Source organism: Sus scrofa, chromosome 11, assembly GCF_054392235.1.
Source record: "Sus scrofa isolate SSC_HxYL_T2T_F1_AM1 chromosome 11, Sscrofa_HxYL_maternal_Yorkshire_Landrace_v2.0, whole genome shotgun sequence".
In the NCBI taxonomy this organism is placed as follows: Eukaryota; Metazoa; Chordata; class Mammalia; order Artiodactyla; family Suidae; genus Sus; species Sus scrofa.
In genome coordinates, this window is record NC_139393.1 from 73,461,442 (window position 1) to 73,486,843 (window position 25,402).

The following is a 25,402-nucleotide window of genomic DNA, read 5'->3' on the forward strand; positions in this document are numbered from 1 at the left end:
GCAAGGACGGCTTGGTTCAATGATATTTCTGAAGGCATGGTCCAGTCTTTTCATCCAAGCCAACATTTAACAAACAACTATTATCTGCCGGGCCCTATGCCGTGTGCTCGAGATAGGCTACTTCTTAGCCATAATTGCCAAGTCCTAGTCCTTCAGAAGGATATTCATATGTATGCAGTCCATACTAGAGAATGTGATGAAAATGAGGAAGGCTGATAGGAATCTCCTGGTGTATGAAAATTTAGGAGGACTTTTGATGCCAGTTCGGGGTGTGTATCTTCTTGTTGAAGGGCCGGTAGTGCAGGGAGAAAGGAGAGAGAAGCCGGGGCCTCGTGCAGTAGCAGCAACATGCGGAAAGGCTGTAAAGTGAGTGAAATCCCGGGGCGGGGCGACGAGGAGGTGGGGCAGGGGGTCTGCAAGCACTTCAGACTGGCTGCAGCTCTCATTAGGGCACTGGTACTGAGGTGTCCCGAGCACAGGACAGACTGAAAATCTACGCTAAGGGCTTGCATTGTACGTGCAGAGCAGTGGGAACCCCTGGAAATCTTTTAGCAGGAGAGTGGTGTTACACAGGGACAGGTGGCCCTGCTCTGGCTGCAGTGTGGAGAATGGATCCCAAAACTGCAAGATCAGAGGGCAGGAGACCCGTCCCTCGGCTGCTGCAGGAGTCTGGGCGAATGATGCCAACCGCCGGAAATGAGCAGCTGTCCGAAGCAGAACTGGAAGATTCCAAAAGATACCAAGAGAGAACCTCAAGAAGAGGTGTGGTTGGATGTGGTGCATGGGACAGAAGAGAATAAAGAAGAATGAAGGCTTCTGGCTTAGACACTGGGGAAACTGCAGGACCATGGACTGAAATACTGGCCATGGAAAAACCGATTGGGATGATTCACAATGAATTCAACGACAAGTAAATAGTTTGAGGAGTTCCCATTGTGGCTCAGAGATAATGAACCAGACTAGTAGGCATGAAGGACGCAGTTCCATCCCTGGCCTTGCTCAGTGGGTTAAGGATCCGGTGTTGCCATGAGCTGTGGTAAGGGTTGCAGATGTGGCTCAGATCCCCTGCTGCTGTGGTGCATGCAGGCAGCTGCAGCTCCGACTCGACCCCTAGCCTGGGAACTTCGAAATGCCACGGGTGCTGCCCTAAAAAAGCAAGTAAGTGAGGAAGGAAGTAAATAAGCAAATGGCTGGCTAGGGACATGCCCCCGAAGAGGTCCACCGATAATAAGATGAGTAGGCCCATAGCTCAGGGGGGCCCTCCTAGCTTGAAATAAATGTGAGAGCCACAGGATGCACATGGTCGTTGGCGTTTGGGGGCGGGGGGCTTTGGTACTGAGGACGGGACTCTGAGAAATGCTGACCTCTTAAGGGATTGACAGAGAAAGATGAGCCAGCAAGGGAGACTGTGGTGGCGCAGCTCGTGAGGTGGCAAGACAACCAGGACAACACGGTGCCAGGAGAATGGGGAGCTGTAGAGGCTGAAAGAGCGGGGGCAGGTCGTCGGTGTTAAGTCGAGAGGAAGAGCCAGGGGAGATGAAGGCTGCAGAGGCCGTTGCCGCAAGCACAGAGGAGTCATCTGCGGTTCTTAGCACGAAGAGCTCCAGTGCCGAGAAAGGCGGCTGGGCTGCAGGGAGCTGAGTGAGTAGGAGACAGCAGTGCAGGGAGCAGATGTGGGCTGCGGGGGAAATGCTGCTGCTGACCGGCCGAGGTGGGAGGCCATGGGAAGTTTTTGAGATTGCACTTGTTTCTTGAGGTGGGAGGGTGGTGAACGTGCTTACGTCTTGATGAGAAAGAGCTGATAGACATGGAGCAATTGCAGCTATTGAAGAGAGAAGTGGTGCCCAGTTAGGCATTGTTTCTGACAAGACAAGAATGGTTGGACACTGAAATCCCTGTGGGGGAGGAGCCACACTGAAGAGAAAGAGAACTTCTTTTTCCTCTTTTTTTTTTTTTTTCCTTCTTTTTTAGGGCCGCTCCTGTGGCATGTGGACGTTTCCAGGCTAGGGGTCAAGTTGGAGCTGCAGCTGCCCATCCTACGCCACAGCCATAGCAATGCAGGATCCAAACCACATCTGCAACCTACACCACAGCTCATGGCAAAGCCGGATCCTTAACCCACTGAGCGAGGCCAGGGATGGAACGTGAATCCTCATGGATACTATTCAGATTGGTTTCAGCTGCACCACAACAAGGGTTCCCAAAAGGAAGAGAACTTTTGAGATGATGAGGGAGGGCACCCATTATGAGTTAAATTGCACGTCCCTAAAATTCATATGTTGAAGCCCTCCCCTCCCCCCCAGTATCTCAGAATGTGATATAATTTGGAAATAGGTCGTTGTAGTTATAATTCATTAAGAGGTCATACTGAAATATGGTGGGGCCCTAATCCAATATGTCAGGCATCCTTATAAAAAGGGGACATTTGGACACAGACACGTGTGTACAAGGAGACACCATGTGAAGATGAAGGCAGAGATCAAGGCCCTGCAGCAGAAGCCATCAAAGTTGGCCAGCAAACCACCAGGAGTTAGGAGAGCGGCCTGGGACAGATCCTTCACTAGCAACTTCAGAAGGAACCAACCTTTGATCTTGGACTTTGGGCCTCCAGCACCGTGAGAAAATACATTTCTGTTGCTGAGGCCACTCAGTTTGTGGTGCTTTGTCACGGCAGCCCTAGCTGACTAATAAGGTGCCAGTGACAGGAAATTTGCATGTGACGGGCAAGAAGTCAAAGGAGTTCTGACATGATGGCTGTTTTTTTTTACTGTGAACTTGGCCTCAGTGTCATCTTTGGGGCATCCGTGGCAGAGGTGGCATGGGATGCCTGGAGATAAGTAGAGAAACCTTGAAATAACCAGCAGACTGAAAAGACATCAAAGGCTACGGGCAGTACAGAGATCCCGGTGGAGCTTGGATCGCAGTCATGTACAATATTAAAAAAAAAAAAAAAAAAATAGTCCCTTCCAGTGGCACACCGCTGCCCAGTGCAATGATTTGGGGAGTACATTTTCCACCACTGAAGTCCCAGCAAACTATCTTCCTCTGCCCCGTCTGCCTTTTCTCAGGCCTCGGTCCTTCGCCAAAGATTCAAAGTAATAAACCTGTTTTATTCATAGGAAAGGTCATGAAAATTACTCATCAGGCTGTTTGCCCCATACACCTCTCACAATCTTCCACCACCAAGAACTCATCCCCAGGGTTTGGCTTATAAAATCCACGGCTAAAAAATGTTCTGGTCTTTTCATCAGCAGCTTGGTCATAGATTTGGTGCCTCTGAGCTCTACACTGGAGCTGCAACATCTGCTCAGGGCATGTTTCTTCACCCTTAAGTTCAAGGATGTCCTGAGAGGCTTGTTTTCTTCTTTCTATGCAGACAAATCAGGCCTCAGCAGGGTCTGTAACTAACCAGGCCTGAGGAAGTGCCCTCGCCTGGGGAATATAGGAAAAGATTCCATGGAAAACTCTGCGAGTGTCCATTTGTTTTATACCCTGACCAGAAGCATTAGTTTCTTTGGGTAAAATATGTTACCTTATGTGAATCACATGAAACTTCTGTGAAATGCAACAGAGAAAATGGGACTTTGACTTTTATGAAATTTGTACTCGTCTCACTGCTAAGGAAGCCAGTTTTATTTTAGATTCCAGCCTCTGAGCAGCAAAGTTCAAAGCCTGCCAGAAAAGGTGATGAATTTCTCCAAGATACTGCATGAGAAATGCAACTTCTGGGCAAAGCCCTCTAGGGAAATGGAAGAGAAGGTTGGCACCAGAGCCATTTCCAGGAGGAGAAAGAGCTGGAGTGACAGTCAGGGCAGGACCCAGGTGGCAGTGGGCTGACAGTTTGTGTTGGCCTCAGAAAGTCCCATCAGATGCCTGTGACAACACCCCCATGGGCGCCCTCCCCCCGCGAGTACCGTCCCTCCGTTGAAGAGGTCAGCGTCTCAGGTCTGGACAGTCTGGCCTGGCTGCCCAAGCTCCTGGCTGCCTGGCTCTTTAGGGAAGAAGCCATCCAATCAGATGGTACTTTGTGATAAATTAGAGTCTAACTAATTCTCTCCGCAGGAGCAGTAGGTCCAAGCCTTGACCAGGGTTTACTCCCAGCTGCCATTTGTAAAACGCTTTCTTTCAGGGGAGGCGGGGCGGGGGGGGCGGGAATAGTATTCCTTTTTTGTTTTTTATAAGTGATCTTTATTTTTTCCATTATAGTGGGTGTAGAGTGCTCTGTCAATTTGCTACTGTTCAGCAAAGTGACCCCGTCATTTATATATATATGAATGATACTTGGAGATGATATTCTTGGCTTATACACAGCCCGCAAACACGGCATACCCCATCTTACTCAGAGCATCTTCTCCAGACTCTGGTGTGGCCATAATAATAAAGAAACCTCAGAGCATGCGCCTCATAGAAGAACAGAGTCATCTTCACGGAGTAACAAAGCTGCAGCATAATTTAGGGACAGTCAATTGCCTCCTCTCCCTCTCCCTCCCTCTGCCATCACCAACACTATCACTATCTCTATTTTATAGAAAAGAAAAGGAAAACAATAGTCCAGGGTTTAAATAACTTCATCACATGGTTCATTACTGGCAAAACAAGTATTACACCTGAATAGTTTGCCTGTGTATTCACAGGGTCTTTCGACTGCATCACTCAAAAGGTCCAGAGGAGCTCCCTAGCAGCCTAGTGGATTAAGAATCTGGCATTGCCACTGCTGTGATGTGGGTTCGATCCCTGACCCAGAAACTTCCACATGCCCCGTACTCAGCCAAAAAACAAAACAAAATAAAGACAAACAAACAAAAGCGTCCAGGGCAGAGAGATCAGAGAGTCAGAAAGAAAGATCCACTGGAACAGACTTGGTAAACGCTGAGGTCATGAAAACAGCTCTGATCTGCGAGTTAAGAGGGAAGAAAGCAATGAGTCAGGATGGCCTCTTCCACTCTAATCAGTTCCTATTAACAAGTGTTTAGTGAGACGGATTTCACTTTATCTACACTCCGTAATTATTTCAAACCCTTTCCTACGCTATCTTTTAAATTCTTTTTAACAGGCCTATGAGAAAGAGAAGGGAAAGTTTAGCAGTATTTGGTATTATCATCTCCGCTTTAGAAATGAGGAAACTCAAGATCAGAGAAATGTGATAGATTCAAGTTCACAAGGCTAATAATTACTAGAACGGAGATGGGATCCTAGCATTTTATTGACTTCTAATTCAATATCTTCTCACTATTCAACAGACAATTACTAAACTCCCATTATATACCAGGAGCCACACCAGAGGCCTAGGGCGTGTGAGATCTAACTAGCTGTGTCTGATTTCAAGGATGTGGGAGCCTGGTAAGCAATTAGATAAAGGAACAACTGAATGACACGCAGCCAAAAGAAAATGATCAGCCTGCATCCACCAAAGAAGTTGTTTAAGTACTCTGAGCCTCCGCTTCCTCATCTGAAATAATTCTGCCTTTGCAGGGTTAGGTGCAATATTATGCAATGCTCTTTTGAATTTCTACCCTGTTAGAAAGACGCTGGGAGAGCAGGTACAAGATGCTGACGTCGGGGGGTGGGAAGTGAGAGCTGCGCAGAAAATTGCTCTGACAAAACAGAAATCTGTTTCACTGAACGCGGGGGCACTCGCTCCCCACTGGGTCCCACAATGCCCTCGAAGGCCCTGTAATCTTTAGGGGTAGAGACCGAAACCCACAGGAGGCCCCTTCCTAGGAGAATAGACCTTGGCGAGATCTATTCTAATGTGAAATGTGTTCCCCTGCTGAATGAATACGAAAAAATTGCTTACTTTCTCTGATTCTGGGCCCCTGAGGGGTAGCGAGCATAATTAGCCCAATAAATAATACGGCATTATGAGTCAATAATGGGATGGCATCTTCCTGGCAGCTAGACTGTAATCGCAGGAATTCAGACCTTGAGTTTGCCAAGGTGCTTGTTACGGCAGGGTTGCTGGGGGCTTATTATATTCTTTTGGTCTTGAAAATGGCTGTCTCTGCAGCCGAGTTCATTAGGTAAACAGCTGGGGTAATTGATAGTGTGAATACCATTTCATTTCCTGCTGCTCTAAAAGAATTTGCTCTGAGCTGGAAGAAAATGACCGGTTCTGCCACTGCGCATTCTGGCCGGTTGTTCTGAAGGCGCCTGCTGCTGGCTGAGTGCAAACTGTCTTTCCTCTGAGAGTGAAGGCCATGGGAGGGGCCTGTTCGCTGGTTTTTGGGTTTTGTTGTTGTTGTTTTCTCCTGGCATGGCTGGAGTTCCCAGTTCAGATCTCCTGTGGCTGCAAAGACTTTCCCAGAGAGCTCCCGGTCCTCGCCAGAAAGCCTTTGGCAAGGCCGGCAGGATCCCTGGGTTGCCCAGGAAGAAGAAAGCTGAGCCTTTTCACGGCTCTCAGTCCCAGGCCTGATATATCCAAAGGCTGGAGGAGGAAAGTGTGTCTTGGTTTGATGGGGCTTAAACTGGAGGAGGATGCTCTGGGACAAAAAGACAGGAATACGCAATTCTAATGGACGGAAGAAATATTTCCCTCAAGTTACTTCAAAAATGTAAAGCAATTCCAATAAAATCTCAGAAGGGCTTGTTTAGCTTGAGAAAATTATCCCACGGTATATCATCCAAAAAATATGATGAAACTATAGTCAAATGTTGCATTTGCAGCAAATAAAATACACTACCTACCAGGTAGTGGTTATTACACATTGGGTCTTGGACTAGAACAGACACACATATCATTGGAAATGCATGATCCAAAGGAAAAGAAACCCAAATTCATACAGGAAATGCAATGCAAAATATTATTTTACAGCAGAAATGGCTGTCAGTAACTCATGCCTTCTTGGGTTAGAAGACTGGGAGGGACAGCAGTGTAACATGCAGAATTCATACAAGAGGGCAAATAATTATCAATTGAACGGCACAGAATGCCTGGAAGAGGCTTTGGAATTCCCATTTTTCCCCTTCTGTTTGTTTCCCTTTACTGGAGTGAAGGAGACATTTTTGAGAATGGTACTGAAGGGAAACTACATAAATGGAAAGACTGCTTCGTTTACAAAAAAATAGAAAAAGCTGAATATTGATTTTTTTTTTTTTTTTTTTTGTCTTTTTAGGGCCATACACGCGGTATATGGAAGTTCCCAGGCTAGGGGTCAAATCGGAGCCACAGACACAGCAATGCAGGATCCCAGCCGCGTCTGTGATCTAAACCACAGCTCACAGCAATGCCGGATCCTCAAAGCACTGAGTGAGGCCAGGGATCAAACCTTCGTCCTCATGGATGCTAGTCAGATTCGTTTCCACTGTGCTACAACAGGAACTCCTGAATTTCAATTTAAAATAATTAAAATGTACATGTTACAGTGGGAAAAGTATTTCTAGTAAATATGATAATGAATAGTCCTATCATAAAAAGAACCTAACCGAACAATCAGGAACTATTTATGTTATAGTCCAACTTTTAGGATGGACAAGTGACCGAAAGAGGTCATTCACCAAAAGATATAAAAGCACCAATATTGAGATAAAAATTGATATCAACTTCATGAAGAAATGCCAAGGAAACAATGACATTATTTTTGCTTATCAAATTGGCAAGCTTAAAATATACTTTTAATCGTCATCACTGAGGATGTAGCAAAATGCACATCTGATAGAAACATAAATTGATACAACATTTATGGATGAAAAAGTGGTGGAAATCTGGAAAGGGTTTGTTTCGTGTAACTCGCAGCAAGTTCTCCACTTGGCATTTATCCTGGGGAAATCATTACAGATGTTCAAAAGACGTGTGCATGAGTATTGTGAACACAGCATTCGTAATTTAGAAAAATAAAAAGCTCTATGAGACTGGTTAAGTAATAGAAACATACAATGGAAAACCATGCAACTATTGAAAAATACAGTGTAGAAGTACATTTAATGATATGGAAAATACTCTTTAGTAAATTACTTGGAAAAAAATCGACACACCTAGCTGATTATGATAATTTTCTCTTGGTGGTGGGATTACTGTCATTATTTTCTCCTTTTTATGCTTTCCTGCACTTTCTAAAATTTCAACGATGAACACTTAATGAAGCCAGGATGTCCTGTTATATTTGCTATCTAGAAGCCTAAAACAGAAAACTCCAAAGTGTCTTCCAGTATGAACCTGAAGATGCTAACTACTGGTGTGGCTACAGGAGTGGTGGTTATTTGTGCCTGCTACAGCTCTTCCCTATTCTTCCCGTGAAGAACCACGTTCGGCCAACGCATGTCAGCGCCCGGGACCTCAGGGCACTTCAGGTGGAGATGGTTCGACTGCAGCTGCTCCGAGGACTGAAGCCTGTGACCCAGGCCTGGACCATCCTTTCTCGTGGCCAAGTGCATGAGTCATGGGGAAGCACGAGGCACAAGCCAGTGCATCATGTCCCATCAGGCTAATCCCAGAACCCTTGCCTGGGTTATGAGAAAGAAGGCATTCTCTCTTTCGCTACATTGCATTTAGAGCTGTGAACGCTCGCCAACAGCCACTGAAAGAAATCCTGACAAAAAATGTGGCCAACAGGAGGATACAGAGCAGAGAAATGGAGAGAAAGCCAGTTCCCATGACCTCACTAAGTCTCTGGATCAAAACACACCTGAAACTCGACTGATGACTCCCAACCCAAAGCAAAACATTCTTTTCTTTCAGTTAGGTGAGAAAAAACAGTACTTTTAACCATCTTGGGCTGGTTTTGAGTTGGTCCCTATGGCTTGCGAATGAAAGAGACCTAGTCCACACAGAACTCAAAGTGCTCAGAGCTGATCACTCAGAAATGCATCAGAAAAACTTAATAAAAATCGGGATAAGGAGGTGTCCAAAGCGAGAGCTTCTCGCTTCTACCTCCCACTTCTGAGCTGAACCATCCAACCAAGCTACGGGGACTTCAGTAGGTTTCCCAGGCTGTACTTTCCCCACTTAAATAATTTTAAGGATGGAAATAAAGGGCACTCACCCCACATTACCAGAGACCCCTGAAGCTCTGTATACCACCCCTTGAAAAGCTCTTCGGTCATTCAGATAAACCCTCTAAGGGATGGGGCTGGTGGGTTTGCTGAAAATGGAAAATGTGCAATGTTTCTTGTTAATCATGTAGGCAACTCAGACCAGTGCTTCCTCAACTTTCATGTATTACCAGGGAGGGGTCCGCCAGGGGTGGAGAATCACTATAACACTGAGCAAGGGATTATTCCTAGGAACTGGACCCACTGCAGGTGTGGGAGGAGCTGGGAAGTAAGTCTAGTAAGTGGAATTGAAGAACCAGAGAAACATCCTGGAGCTTTGGTCAAGTCGCAGCTTTCAGGAAATCCTGGAAGCCATCGGGGAGGAGAAGGGACGTGGTGACGTCTGTGGGGGGCTATTGCCTCTGTGTCAGGATGTGGGCTTGGAGGTGTTTGATGAGTGGGGCTGACAGGCAGGAGAGCTGGATGCAGAGCGGGAGAGAGGACAGGCTGGACCCAGCGATGTGCGTTTTGAGTCCCCCTGCAGCTCCGAGGGTCCTCGGGGAGCACGGGGCACCGCCCCACTTCCTTCTTGTCAATCCCATGCAAATTTCCCACTGGCCAACTCTCATTTGGGACCTTCCAGAAAGCAATGGTGTCCAGCTCATCCACAAGGACCATTATAAAACCACCGCAGATGTTACGTAACCCAACGGGGGCAGCTGTGAAAATGCAGATTCGGATGCAGTCGCTGTGGGCGGGGCCTGAGATGCTGCATTTTGAACACACTCAAGATGAGGCAACTGCTGTGGGTCCACAGGCTGCACGTGGAGTAGCAACTCTCTGTTCCTCTCATGAAAGGGAAAAAAAATGCACAGCAACGAGGGATCAGAATAAGGGAGGCTGCTCTTGCCAGGTTCATTTTACTTTCTTTTTAAAGTAAGAAATATCACCTGGGCAGCCCTCACGAGAAAGTAGAAAATTGGCTCACTTGTGACGAACAAAGGGTCATTTCAAAATTTTTCCTTAATCTTTTCTTAGTACTACATTAAAGGAGCCCATGGAGACCACTGGGCTCTCCTTGAGATTGGCTCCTTGGGCTTGTCTTTGATCCAAATGGCTCCTAACCACCTGGCGTCACATTAACCCTCTGCAGAGGGCTGATCGCCACCTTCCCTCCTCTGATCAAGACCCTCAAGGCCAAGTGCAGAAGCCTCCTGTTAGCAGCGAAAGGAGCTATTTTTTCCTGCATTTCATCCACTTGCTTCTCTGTGCACCACGTTTTGATTTGTGGAGCCCATGACAAATGGGGGACAGAGATCGGATTATGTAAGAGATGAGCTATAGGAGTAATAAGCACGTGTCAGCAGCATTTACATATTTAACGATCGTTTTATTCTATGGCAACTTTGCATTAAATATTCAGAAATTATGTTCTCTGAACTCGTGTAAAAGCCTTTTGTCAAATACGTTATTATTATTCTAGGAGAAGGAACTCTATTATGCCATTACGTGACCTGTGATGGCATTTAAGCTCTCGTTTCCACGTCAGGCACCTGGAAGTCCTCACATCAGCCAGCCTTAGGGGGGCACCTTTCACCTGTAATAGTGAAATAAGGTGGCCGGAGCTCCACCCCACACAGGAGGGGGGAACTTCATTCTCCTCCCCTCCATCCCCCACCTGCCACGGGCCAAGGAACTTTAAGGGCTTTTGTTTCTTTCTACCTTTTTGCCTCCCTGTTTTGTTTCCCCTGAAGCTCCCATTCTGTGACTCTTCATTTCACTGCCCCTTTACTCCACTATCAGCCCACATACAGAATAACAACCCTTTCGCGTTTGGAGGGTGGAGAGGACAGTGACGCCCTGCACAGCAGCTAAGTGTAAATAGAGCATCCCGGTGGCTGGATCCTAGAGGGCGTTTCTGCCTGGCAGGTTGCTCTCCCCCAGCCCCCAGGCACTCTCTCTGTCTGCACCTTGCCTTTTGCATCTCCTTGCATCTCCTTCTCCATCGAGGGCATCTCATCCATCACGGCAACCTGCTGCAACTCTCAGCCTCTCCCCCGAAGAAGGCAAAGTAAAGCGGGTCCCTCTGGTTTGCCCTGACTACCGAGGCCACGAACAGCTTGTCAGATATCTTGATGCAAAGAAGCAAAAAAATCTCACTCCAGGAGGGATGAAGTCCGCCACCATGTGATATACCAACCATAGCTGTTTGGGCTTTTTTTTTTTTTTTTTTCCTGCTACATATTCTCTCAGCCAAATCTCTGCAGCCCCTGCAAAGGCATCTCACGCTCGGTATGTCTCCTGAAGAGATGTGTGGGGAAGGAGGGAAGAAAGAGTCATATTTACTGGAGGGGCCTGAGTAACTGTTCACACGGCTCCCCAAGGGAACACGGCTGATACAAGGGCCGAGCATCACCTTCCGTGGCTGACCATGAGCAGCACGTTTAAGCGTCGCTAGGAGGTGAATTTCTCACACTCCCCACACAGGATCTCCTTCCTCTGTCGTAGCTCTTACTCTCTTCTTTTTTTTAAGGAGTCCTCATCTCACAGTGAGTGGGCATTGGCAGCAGGTTTTCTGGGGGGGGGGGGGGCGCGTTCACTCGGAGGTGGGGTTCTGAGCCAAGAGCGCTCCCCACATGGAGCAGGGTGGTCCCCTCTGCGCAGCAAGCGCTCCCTGCCCCCCAGTGAGAACAGGACGATTCTCCTGGTACTCTGGGTGCCTCACGGAGAGCTCTGCGTGCCCTCTCCACACCTGCAGCCCGACCCAGCCGGGCATGGAGTCACACTGTGTCCCCAAGCTTTGGGTAGCTCTATGTTCCTATACATTTGTCTGCTCCACGCAGACCTGGGTTCCCAAGTGAGAGAGGAGGAGGCCTGCAGCGAGTTCAGCGATCCTTTTACTGGCCTCACAGCTCTAGCAGAGAGTGGACGCTGCCCTGACTGGAGGTCAAGGTTGCCACCGCTCCCCTTCCCTCCGTGTCTGGAACACGCCTCCCTGTCGCTGAATGTTACCCACAGTGACGCCCACTTCCTAAGGCTGCTGTGGCCTTTCAGTGCTGCTTTGGATTTTTCCAAAAGCAGCCAATGCTGCTTCCCCAAGTCCCTCGTCTTGCCAGCTTAACTTCCCTGGCAAGAATACTTCAGGAATTCCTATAGATCTCTTGTGCCACCCCAGGTCAATTATTTTGAACAGTTCCACAAAAAAAAAAAAAAAAATTCTCAGAAATATTTAGCCCCCCCTTCTATATTCAAGAGCCCTGCTATCTTTTGCTTGGCAATGGCCTCTCTGATATGGGTGTACACCAGGGGATTTTTTTTTTTCTTCTTCTTGCTTTTGGTCATACAGTCAAAATTTGCGTGGAGAAGTCTTGGCTATATTTCACCCTAAAAAAGATTCACGGGTTCAGAGGCAAATATCTCCTCACACTGAAGCATTTAAAGTTTTGTGCCCAAGACATTGCTTCCCAGTATAGGGGCTCCTTACTTTTTCATCTCAGAAATGTGACAATGTAGTAACAGATCTCGAGGGTACTCTGGCCGGGTTTCCGCTATCTTCGTTTCCAATTTCAGCCACTCCCAAGACAATCCCCAGATTGGCGCTGGATGTGGTCTGTATCAAGTGGGCTGGTCCAGGGGTGGGGTCCTATCTCAGATCAGTCTGGAAACTTCATTCTCAGAAAATAATCTTTCCTGTAAGAAATTCTGTGCCCATCAATGTTGGTTTATCCCGTAACATCAGAGGAATCTGCTGGTCCTCTCCCTTCCTTGACATTTAACTGGGCATTTTGTGTCCTGAGACCCAGCATACTTTGCCAGATGGAAGCCCAATTTCAGAGAAGTTTCCAAGTGCCCATCTCGGGGTTGAGACCAAGGTGCAGGAGGGAGGTACTTGTTCCAGGCACAAAATTGAAGCGGACGCCAAACATTTCAGGGATCAACATAAATGATGTTTTTATAAATACGAGTTAGGGCACCCTATTAAACAATCCCAACGAAGGCAAAAATCCATGATGACCCTAATATGCAAGTTTTAAATAAAGGATCAGTATGACTGAGTTTTCCTTCTGCCTCAGGTTCTGATATGGTTAAAAGGATAAAAAAATGTTTTTTGAGCATAGATTTTTTTTGGCTTTTATTTCAATTTTCAAAAATGATTGCATTAAAATGGTATTTCGCTTGATTCCTGAGTTTTTGGCACCTGAGGTGAGGTCCACACTCACCCTGTCCTCGTATCTTCTTTTTGGGCAGTAACTGGACGGCCCGTCCAGCCCAGGCCCTGCCCAGCCCAGGTCCTGGCCAGGTGAACTGCAGAATGTCACGCTGGAGTAGCCAGCCCTTAAGATGTGAGTGCAATGGTGAGGTATGACATTGAGGCAGAACAGAAAACTGAATATTGAACCTCGAGCATCTTGGTCAGCAGCGGAGGCTTCCCTGTGTCCCACAGGCCGAACTTTTGCTTTCTTTTTCGTCTCATCTCATGGATGTCCTGGTTGCCATCTTCCCATAACCAAAACGGGTTCTTGCTGACTGGGAGGAATCAGGCGATGCTTGATTAAGCAGGCATTTCTTTTTTCCTCTTCACGGCACATTAACTGAGCAAAAGGCTGTGCCCGCCCACTAGTGGCAGACACTGGTAATACAAAAATAAGGACAAGCTCCTCTCGCCTGGAGGAGCTGATGCTTCTCTCTGGTACCCAGACCTTGCCCAGGTCCCGCCCCAGACCCAGTGAAACTGAAATTCTGGGGATGGTGCCCAAGCGTCTGTATTGTGCTGTGGTTCCCAACTGATTGCGAAGCACAATGAGGACAGAAAATCACTCTTCTAGCTGAAGAGCTGACACAAAGAACTGTCCTAGAGGAACTGTGCTCTAACAAAAGGCAACGTGGGATGGAAACAAAGAGGAAGCGGGACTTGTTCTGCCTGCAGGGGTGGGGAAGGTTTTCACGGAGGACGCGACACTCGAGAGAGACCTTGGAAGATGAAAAGAAATTACTCGGCTACCGCAGTCCTCTACGGAGGCTGCAGAAGCATTTGCTTAGTTCTGGCGCAGCGAAGTGACAGAACCAGGGATCACCGCCCACCGCTTGCTCGACAGGACTGGGTCCTGCCCAACACCGCTGTGTGGACCTGGGGAAGGTGGCGGGGGGGTAACATCGGCGGCCTGAGGGGTATTGAAAAAGCTGCAAATTTATTTCACTTCTGGGGAAAATGAGCATCTTGAAGGCTCTAAAGAGCCCTATGGGGTCAGTTTTGAGAGCAAATAGATTTAACATGCATTTGGTCAAAAACCTTGTTTGTTTGCTTTGTGTTGTTTTCAGGGAATGCCTGAACATCCCAGACCTAACTAGTGTAGCGTGAAGCCCTCCTGCGAAGCACTGTCAGAAACCCAAATTCCCAACTGCTTCTCTGTAGAGCAGCCATTCCAGAATTAGACTATACGACAACCACACAGAACAAATGAAAAACAAGGAAAGGTCAACCAAGACAACCATCCACAAGAGCTGATACATATTTTTGTTTGGGCTCTTTTTTTCTCACCTTAATCCATATTAATACATTTTAAACTTGGCACAAGGAGTTCCTGTCATGGCTCAGTGGAAATGAATCTGACATGGATCCATGAGGATGCAGGTTCGATCCCTGGCCTCGCTCGGTGGGTTAAGGACCCAGCATTGCTGTGAACTGTGGTGTAGGTAGAAGATGTGGCTTGGATCTGGTGTTGCTGTGGCTGTATTGTAGGCTGGCAGCTACAGTTCCGATTCAACCCTCAGCCTGGGAACCTCCATATGCCTTGGGTGCAGCCCTAAAAAGACAAAAAATAAAAATAAAAGAGTAACATAAAATTTGCATGAGTTGCCATGTGGCTCAGTGGGTTAAGGATCTGGCATTGTCGCTGTCATGGCTCAGGCTGCTGCTGTGGCACATGTTCAGTCCCTGGCCTGGGAACTTCTGCAAACCACGGATAAGGCTAAAAACAAAAACAAATTTTTTAATGAAAAAGTTAGAATAGAATTTTCAATCACAGTATAGGTGATATTTGGTGTTCTTATTTCCTCACTAAAATGCAACTGTGAATCCCTTTTCTTATTGTTACATGGTTTTAATAATTATTATTGTCAATGATCCATCAGGGAGGTAGCACAGTTTACAAAACATTCCCTTACGTGACACTGAGGTTGAGCCCCATGGTCCTGCAATTATACATAATTTCCTGCCAAGAACAGGTGATGTTTTATTTCTTGCCTAGAATTATGTCCTTAGAATAAATTCTTGGAAGTATCATTACACAGTTATGGGAGCTGGAGATTATTATCCTGATGGAAATATTTGGTATTGATGGAATTAATAAGTTTGTATCTCTGGGGTAAAGTTAAGGAATAGATGAGAAAGTGCTGTCAAGACACCACCTACACAATTTACTTGCTGAAATCAGATTCCCCTGTGGACAGACTCGCAATACAGAAAGAGTCCCCCCACTCAGAGAGAATGGGGCCCTTCCAAGGCTTCTACCGCTGCATCTGTAACCGAGGGAGAGGAGGAATAATTCCTCATCCGCAAGCTCACTAGCGAGACTCTGGGAGAGCGCGTCAGAAATGCTCGTCCACGCGCAAGACATTCATTACGTCGATACGAAGCAAGCAGGCAAGGCCGATTTGCACCAGATATTCAGTAAGCTCAATGAAGTCCTGGCTGCAGTCTTTTCCAGCTTTCTGGGCTTACTGCACAGGCAAGGTTCTCTTGAGCCAAACTCAACAGCCTTGTGGAGGCAGTTTTCTGGGCCCCAGAGTCCAACGTGCAGAAACTCTCCTAACTAATGGCGAGGCCAAGGGACACGTGGGGCTCTCAGGTGCTTTGCCTATGCAAGCAGGCAGATATCTTGCTAGGTTTCACACCCTGGCCACACGAGAGGCAAGAGAAGAAGGCGGGGTGGGGGGGGTGTCTCTACAGTATTTCAGCTCCTCTATGTATCTTAGTAACTTTGAATTTCCCAGTGAGATCCCACTTCTGCCCGTCCTCACGCTAGTCAACAGATCAATGTGTTTCATGCATAAACACTCATTTTTGACACTCAGGGTACAAATGAACACAGGGTCGCTTGACTGAGATGTGGCCACTAGAAATACATGTAGTAGCTGCTTCCAAATCATGTTTCCAAATAATGCCAGCGGATCCCTTGCAGACTGTGTACTCTTGGGTGAAGCAACCAACTGCACCAGGACTTAGGGCTGTCCTTTACCAGCTTACTCCCAAGTTCTCACTGCCAAACCTGAAGTACGGCATGTCATAGTTCAGACTTGACAACAAGGGAGGCTCTCTTGACCCGGCTGTCTCGACGCGCTCGTCCCCAGTTGTATCTTGGTCCACGCTCTGCTTTCCATGACGGTTGAGCTGTGATTACTAACTGACCTTGGTCTAGGTTTCTTCTCCCAAGGTCAGAGCATGGTCCTCCACTAGAACACAGCCCCAGAAAACCATCTCCAACCCCTTGCAGAGTCTACCCATTTGGGATCATGCTCCTGGGAACTAAGCATAGGTTCTTAAGACGTGGGGAGTTGCAATTTCTGATTTTTTATCAAGCTGCTAATTAAGTTCCTTTCATTATGATCCATGTTGGCAGCTCTTTGCTCATGATATAGAATCAGAAGCAGGCAACTGAGCCAGAGCAGGATGTAGTGGCCGCAGTGGGACACATGGTCTAAAAGGAATAGTCGATATTGTTAGATCCAGGTGGATCCCAACCTACTATCACATGCAAAGCACATAACAGCTGGATAACCTTGGGCTTCAACCAGCCCGGATGAAGCAAGTATCTCTGCCACAGGCTAAGTGACGTCGAATTACACAACCAAGAACGCATTCCTGGATTTCCTGTCATGGCTCAGCAGTAAGGAACCTGACTAGTATCCATGAGGACATGGGTTTGATTCCCTGGCCTTGCTGAGGGGGGTTAAGAATCTGGTGCTGCCTTGAGCTGCAGCACGGGTTGCAGAAGCAGCTTGGATTCAGAGTTGCTGTGGCTGTGAACTAGCCTGAGAACTTCCATATGCGGTGCGAAGGCAGCCCCCCCCCCCCAAAAAAAGAATGTATTCCTTCCACTTAAACTCTGGCCGTAACTTGAAATGCAAATAACCCCAAAGGGTAGCATCTGAAGTCAGGCAATAGGCCAATGGGGAGACAGACTTTGTGGAGGGTGGGGAATGGGACAGAGGCCGTTCTCTCTGGCCCTCAAATCAAACTCGGTATTTGCCTATTTGCTCTGCTGGCTTGCAAGATCTGCACTGATAAGGAAAGAGAAGCAAATCCTCTTACTCTGACACATCCAAATAACCTTGTGATAAGGGATCAAAAGGCGTTCAGGTGGATTTGTACTCCGCAGGTATAATATTTGCCTTGTCTGATTTGTCATCGTGCGCAAACACTGGCTATTTCTTTTATGGTCAGTGGAAGGGCAGAAGCCCAAGCTCTGGCAGAGAGTAAATAACATATTCCTTAGTGACGGAAGAAGACATTAAAAGCTCATAGGCAAGGAGTCGCTGTGTGCAAAGCCCATCCTTCTGATTTACAGCAGTAAGGCTCGCGGCGCACGGCCCCTCCCTGTAATTGGAAGCTGGCCCTTCTTAAAATAGGAAAAGCGTAGTAGTTGTGCAGGCTTTCTTGCCATCTATTGCGTGTGAAAGTACACCTTTGAAAGAAAGAGGCATGAAAAAGTGACATTTCCAGCACACTAGGCTTAAGAGTGTGTTTATCTGCATTTAGCCCAAGACCCCTGCCTCAGAGGCAGCCCCAGGCAGGGCCCGGGGCCCTGTAAGGACCACTCCAGACTCTGTTTCCACATGCTCCACAACCACCGTGTAACCAACCTGTCCACCCATCACGACCGGCCCCAGGAGCGCTAACTGGGTTGGTCTGATCGCTAAATCCAGGTGTGGGAGGCGCCCCTCCTCTCCATCCTGTAGGGGTCAGATATATAAGAAATACATATTCCGGTCATCTGAATGATCAAATCACACACACATATGTATTACCTGTGTATTACCCCTTCAAATATCTCATCATGATGAAACTTCGGCTCCCTCCTAGGTATCTGCCTAATTTTACAAATCCTAACAGGCCTATTCCTAGCAATACACTACACATCAGATACAACAACAGCCTTCTCATCAGTAACACATATCTGTTGAGATGTAAATTATGGATGAATTATCCGCTACCTACATGCAAACGGAGCATCAATATTCTTTACTTGCCTGTTCATCCATGTAGGCCAAGGCCTATACTACGGATCCTACATATTTCTAGAAACATGAAACATCAGAATAATCCTACTACTCACAGTTACAGCAACAGCTTTCATGGGCTACGTCCTACCTTGAGGACAAACATCATTTTGAGGAGCCACTGTCATCACAAACCTACTATCAGCTATTCCCTGTATCGGAACAAATCTTGTAGAGTGGATCTGAGGAGGTTTCTCCGTCGATAAAGCAACCCTTACACGATTCTTCGCCTTCCATTTCATTCTGCCCTTCATTATCGCTGCCCTTGCAGCCGTACATCTTTTATTCCTACACGAAACCGGATCCAATAATCCTACTGGAATTTCATCAGACATAGACAAAATCCCATTCCATCCATACTATACCATCAAAGATATTCTAGGAGCTCTATTGATGATCCTAGCCCTATTAACCCTAGTACTATTCTCACCAGACTTACTGGGAGACCCAGACAACTATACTCCAGCAAACCCACTAAACACACCACATGTATATATATGTGTGTGTCTAAGATTTGTTATATATGTCTTATAAATCACAAAATCACAACCCCCTTCTTCTGGCAGACTGGGTAGCTGCTGCTTCTTTACCAGTAAAAGCTTTGCTCTCACCCCATTTTTATGCTTCCAGATAAATTTTATTAAGATGCCCAGCCACTCAGTTACCCCTGTTTTCCGACAGGGCCCTATCCAGAGTGGATCCTTGTTTCCTTGAAGCTCCCAAGTCACTTCACAGAATCCCAAATCCTGTAATGAAACTCTCCTGACACTCTCTTCCCGAGATGGCCCGCGGTTGCCCATGGTGTGTGGCCTCATTTGCTATCTCAAGCACCCATAAACCAACTTTGTTTGAACACAGATATGTTCCAGATGAAGAGCCTTGAACTAAGAGCCTCAACATCCACTAAAACCAAACCTAGAGTCATTCTGAATTAAAAATATAGGAGTTCCCCTTGTGGCTCAGCAGAAACAATCTGATTAGTATCCATGAGGTTAGGGGTTCGATCCCTGGCCTTGCTCAATGTGTTAACGATCTGGCATTGCCATGAGCTGTGGTGTAGGTCCCAGATGCAGCTCAGATCTGGTGTTGCTGTGGCTGTGGCATGCTGTGGCGTAGGCTGCCAGCTGTAGTTCAGACTTGACCCCTAGCCCAGGAAATTCCATATGCCACAGATATGGCCCTAAAAAGTAAAAACAAACAAAACCCACAAAAGAAACTATATATAAATATACAGGAACAAAACACCTAGTTCCCACTTCCTTTGAGGGTTGGGAAGCGCTGTCTTTAAATATAATTACAAAGTCTCCATTTCCTAGAGGGAGGGAAATTTTGTTTCAGATTTATGTTTTGCACTCAGGAATGTCACTGCCATCACACCACCACCATTTTTGATAAGAAGGCAAATGAGTCTTCAGTGATTCATTGGAAAAACCAAAAGAAAGGGATTATTTTCCACACTGGTATAGTGACTGCCTGAGGGATTTTTAAAGTATCTATATCTAGATTTATCATTTGTACCTCATATTCTCAAAAGCACTTAACCAAGTCACTGGTAGGTATAAATCTGTCATCATCACAATACAATGTCATTAAGTATCATGGTACAAGGGAACTCACACAACTAAGGGGCACAGAGGAAGGGAGTCCTGGTTGACATGGGGAGGGTGAGGAAACTGCCCAGAGAAGGTGGTGCTTTTGCAGAGCTGTGTAGTCATTAGCCAGGCATGTGACCTTCAAGGCATTCCAGGGAGAGGAAGCCACACTGGTAAAGAAAAGAGGTCAAGCTCTTTAGGCAAAATTTCCCCAGATCCGTTTGGTTCCCTTGAGAAACATTCTCGTCAGGCCGAGTAGATCTATTCTCACTTTTAGGAAACACATGATATATTTGCATACCAGTATATTTACATACAGTGTCTGGGGATTATTTCTATGTATTTCTCTCTTGAACTGGAGGGAATGTTCTTTTTCTTAAAATTTTTGGAGTCTTTTTTTGGGTCACTTTAGAGCCGCAGCCGTGGAAGATAGAGGTTCCCAGGCTAGGGGTTGAATCGGAACTGTTGCTGCCAACCTACGCCAGAGCAACAGCAATGCCAGATCCAAGCCGTGTCTGTGAACTACACCATGGCTCCCTCGGCAATGCTGGATCCATAACCCACTGAGCGAGGCCAGGGATCGAAAGCACATCCTCACCGATACTAGTCAGGTTCATTAACCACTGGGCCATGATGCAAACCCCTGGAACATTCTGTTTTTATTGTTGTTGTTGTGGTTGTTGTTGTTTTGTCTTTTCTAAATGTATACTTTAATTTTTGTTATTATTCTTTTTTTTAATAGTTATTTCCCCAATAAATTTTTTTTCTACTGTACCGCATGGTGACCCAGTTACACATACATGTACATGTTCTATTTTCTCCCATTGTCATGCTCCATCATAAGTGACTAGACATAGTTCCCAGGGCTACAGAGGAGGATCTCACTGCTAACTCATCCCATGGGCAATAGCTTGCATCTGTTAACCCCAAGCTCCCAAACCACCCCACTCCCTCCACCTTCCCTTTGGCAACCACAAGTCTATTCTCCAAGTCCATGATTTTCTTTTCTGTGTAAAAGCTCATTTGTGCCTTATATTAGATTCCAGATATAAGTGATATCACATGGTATTTCTCTTTCTGACTTACTTCACTCAGGATGAGAGTCTCTAGTTCCATCCATGTTGCTGCAAATGGCATTGTTTCATTCTTTTTGAGTAGTATTCCATTGTGTATATATGCCACATCTTCCTAAGCCAGTCATCTGTCGATGGACATTTGGGTTGTTTCCATGTCTTGGCTACTATGAATAGAGTTGCAATGAACACGCGTGTGCATGTGTCTTTTTTAAGGAAAGTTTTGTCTGGATATATGCCCAAGAGTGGGATTTCTAGGTCATATGGTAGTTCTATGTACAGATTTCTAAAGTACCTCCATACTAGTTTCCATAGTGGTTGTACCAGCTTACATTCTCACCAACAGTGCAGGAGGGTTCCCTTTTCTCCACACCCCCTCCAGCACTTGTTATTTGTGGATTTATGAATGATGGCCATTCTGACTGGTGTGAGGTGGTATCTCATGGTAGTTTTCATTTGCATTTCTCTAATAATCAGGGATGTTGAGCATTTTTTCATGTGCTTGTTGGCCATCTGTACATCTTCCTTGGAAAAATGTCTATTCAGGTCTTTTGCCCATTTTTCCATTGGGTTGTTGGCTTTTTTGCTGTTGAGTTGTATAAGTTGCTTATATATTCTAGAGATTAAGCCCTTGTCTGTTGCATCATTTGAAACTATTTTCTCCTATTTTGTAAGTTGTCTTTTCGTTTTCTTTTTTGTTTTCTTTGCTGTGCAAAAGCTTTTCAGTTTGATTAGGCCCCACTGGTTTATTTTTGCTCTTATTTCTGTTGCTTTGGGAGACTGACCTGAGAAAATATGCATAGGTTGATGTCAGAGAATGTTTTGCCTATGTTCTCTTCTAGGAGTTTGATGGAGTCTTGTCTTATATTTAAGTCTTCAAGCCATTTTGAGCTTATTTTTGTGCATGGTGTGAGGGTGTGTTCCAGTTTCACTGATTTGCATGCCGCTGTCCAGGTTTCCCAGCAATTCTTGCTGAAAAGATTGTCTTTTCCCCATTTTATGTTCTTGCCTCCTTTGTCAAAGATTAATTGACTATAGGTGTCTGGGTTTATTTCTGTTCCATGGGTCTGTATGTCTGTTTTGGTACCAGTACCACACTGTCTTGATGACTGTGGCTTTGTAATATTGCCTGAAGTCTGGGAGAGTTAGGCCTCCTTCTTGGTTTTTGTTCCTCAGAATTGCTTTGGCAATTCTGGGTCTTTTGTGGTTCCATGTAAGTTTTTGGATTGTTTTTTCTAGTTCTATGAAAAATATCATGGGTAAATTGATAGGGATAGCATTGAATCTGCAGATTGCTTTGGGTAGTATGGCCATTTTTACAGTATTAATTTTTCCAACCCAGGAGTGTGGAATATCTTTCCATTTCTTTACCTCTTCTTTAATTTACTTGATTAATGTTTTAGAGTTCTCGGCATATAAGTCCTTTACCTCCTTGGTCAGGTGTGTTCCCAGGTATTTGATTTTTTGGGGTGCAATTTTAAAAGGTATTGTATTTTTGTATTTCTTTTCTAATATTTCATTGTTAGTATACAGAAATGCAACTGATTTCTGAATGTTGATCTTATATCCTGCTACTTTGCTGAATCTGTTGATCAGTTCAAGTAGTTTTTGGGTTGAGTCCTTAGGGTTTTCTACATATAGTATCATGACATCTGCATACAGTGACATTTTTACCTCTTCTCTTCCTGTTTGGATGCCTTCTATTTCTTTTGTTTGTCTGATTGCTGTGGCCAGGACTTCCAGTACTATGTTGAGTAACATTGGTGAGGGTGGACATCCCTGTCTTGTTCCAGATTTTAGTGGGAAGGATTTCACCTTTTCTCCATTGAGTATTATATTTGCTGTGGGTTTGTCATAAATGGCTTTGATTATGTTCAGGAATGTTCCCTCTATACCCACTTTGGCGAGAGTTTTGATCATGAATGGATGTTGGACTTTGTCAAATGCTTTCTCTGCATCTATTGAGATGATGATATGGTTTTTTACTTTTCTCTTGTTAATGTGGTATATGACATTGATTGATTCGTGTATGTTGAACCATCGTTATGCACCTGGGATGAATCCCACCTGGTCGTGATGTATGGTCTTTTTTATGTGTTGCTGGATTTGGTTGGCTAAAATTTTGTTGAGAATTTTTGTGTCTATATTCATCAAAGATGTTGGCCTATAGTTTTCTTTTTTGGTGGTATCTTTGTCTGGTTTTGGAATTAGGGTGATGGTGGCGTCATAGAATGTCTTTGGGAGTATTCCTTCTTCTTCAACCTTTTGGAAAAGTTTAAGGAGGATGGGTATATGTTCCTCCTTGTATGTTTGGTAGAATTCACCTGTGAAGCCCTCTGGTCCTGGACTTTTATTTGTAGGGAGTGTTTTTATGATATATTCAATCTCATATCTAGTGATCAGTCTGTTCAGTTGATCTATTTCTTCTTGATTCAGTTTTGGCAGGCAGTAAGTCTCTAAAAAGTTGTCCATTTCTTCCAGGTTGTCAAATGTGTTGGCATATAGTTGTTCATAGTATTCTCTCATGGTTTTTTGTATTTCTGTAGTATCCATTGTGACTTCTTCTTTTTCACTTCTGATTTTGTTTATTTGGGTTTTTTCTCTCCTCTTCCTGGTGAGTCTAGTCAGAGGTTTATCAATTTTGTTTACCTTTTCAAAGAACCAGCTCTTGGTTTTATTAATTTTCTCCATTGTTTTTTGAATCTCTATTTTATTGATTTCCTCTTGGATCTTTATGATTTCCTTCCTTCTGCTGACGTTAGGTTTTGTTTTTTCTTTTTCTAACTCATTTAGGTGGTGGGTTAAGTTGTCAATATGAGATTTTTCTTTTTTGAGGAAGGCCTGTATTGCTATGAATTTCCCTCTGAGCACTGCTCTTGCAGCATCCCATGGATTTTTGAGTGGATGTGTCTTCATTATCATTTGTTTCGAGGTATTTTTAAATTTCCTTCTTGATTTCCTCACTGACCCATTGGTTTTTTAGTAGCATGTTGTTTAGTCTCCACGTAGTCATTTTTTTCTCATTTCCTGTGGTTGATTTCTAGTTTCATGTCATTGTGGTCAGAGAAGACGGAACATTCTTTTTTTTTTTTTTTTTTTTTTTTGCCTTTTGAGGGCCACTTCCTGTGGCATATGGAGGTTTCCATGCTAGGGGTTGAATCAGAGCTGTAGCCACCAACCTAAGCCAGAGCCACAGCAAAGTGGAATCTGAGCCACATCTGCAACCTACACCACAGCTCACGGCAATGCCGGATCCTTAACCCACTGAGCAAGACCAGGGATCGAACCTGCAACCTCATGGTTCCTAGTCGGATTCATTAACCACTACACCAGGACGGGAACTCCAGATGGAACATTCTTGATAGCAGTTTGAAGTTTATGAGACTTAGAAGAAAGCTTTAGTGTCAGATTGAACTAGAACTGCCATTTATTTACCATACAACTTAAGAAAGCATTTGGCAGTCAAAACAGGTACTCTGAAATAATTTTGAATGGATATATAAAGTCATTTCACTCCTTTGAGCTTTAGTGTCCTTGTGAATAAAATAAAGATCATATTTACATGGAAGCAGGAAGACCACAGAGGGACTAACAGAATAATCCATAGAAGTAATGACAGTGGCTAGCATTCAGAGAAGCAGATGGATTCAGCATGTCTTCTGCAGGAAGAGTCCTTAGAACCTTCTAATGGCTCAGATATGAGAGAGAAGGAAAAATGAAAAAACAAAAAAGACTCCATCCTATTTTTGACTTTCAATTCCAAGTGCCACTTAGTGATGTGGGAAAGACTAGGAGGCAGGTTGCTAGGCAAAGGTATCTAGTAATCAGCTAGATACGAGTCTGGCATTTAAAAGAGCTGAATATTCACAAATCTGAGACTTTTCACCCTATAAATGACACTTAAATGAGACACGTGGCACTACCTAGGAAGAGTATAGATTGGAAGGAGATGGGGCTCCAGTACATATCCTTGGGAACATTCCAACGTTTAAGAGCCAGGCAGAAGAGCAAGAGTTAACAAGAGACTAGGAGCACAATGGGTATGAGCAATTGACCATAATGACGTAAAAGGACAATCAGGAGAAAGCAGTACCACAGAAGCCGGGGAGAAAAAGTGATTGAAAGAGGAAAGCATGTCCATCTATACTAAATACTACCTAGACATCAGGTGAGGCAAAGATAGGGGAGGAATGTGGCACAGTGGGGGCCACTGGGAACTCTGATGAGCAGTGATGAGCAGGGTGCCACTGTGCAATGAACCCAGGAACTTGGGACAACTCTCCAAAGAGGTTTGTTTGGGGAAGGCAAGGAGGAGAAAGGGAGTGGTAGCTACAGGGAAGTTGTCAAGAGAGGTCTTTGCGGTTCTGTTCTGTATTGTATTCAAGAGTGGAGCCCCTTTTGTTTCGTGTTGGAATGATCTGGTACAATGCAAAAAACTAATGATGCCAAAGAGAGAGGGAACACTGATATGAAGTAACTCTTTTTGAGAAG

General features: G+C 45.3%; 1 protein-coding gene across 5 annotated transcripts in view; it reads right to left on the reverse strand.

Annotated features, from left to right (window-relative positions):
• The window catches only part of OXGR1 (oxoglutarate receptor 1), a 177,253-nt gene that overhangs the window by 77,245 nt on the left and 74,606 nt on the right, over positions 1 to 25,402 (reverse strand). Inside the window, exon 3 of one of the 5 annotated variants that reach the window (XR_014819765.1) lies at positions 1,228 to 3,104. The exons of 3 other annotated variants lie outside the window; for them this stretch is intronic. The gene's annotated coding sequence lies outside the window, so the exon portion shown is untranslated. Of the gene's footprint in view, positions 1 to 1,227; positions 3,105 to 15,170; positions 16,665 to 25,402 lie in introns of those variants that run through there. One more of the 5 variants, XR_014819766.1, reaches the window with a different exon arrangement.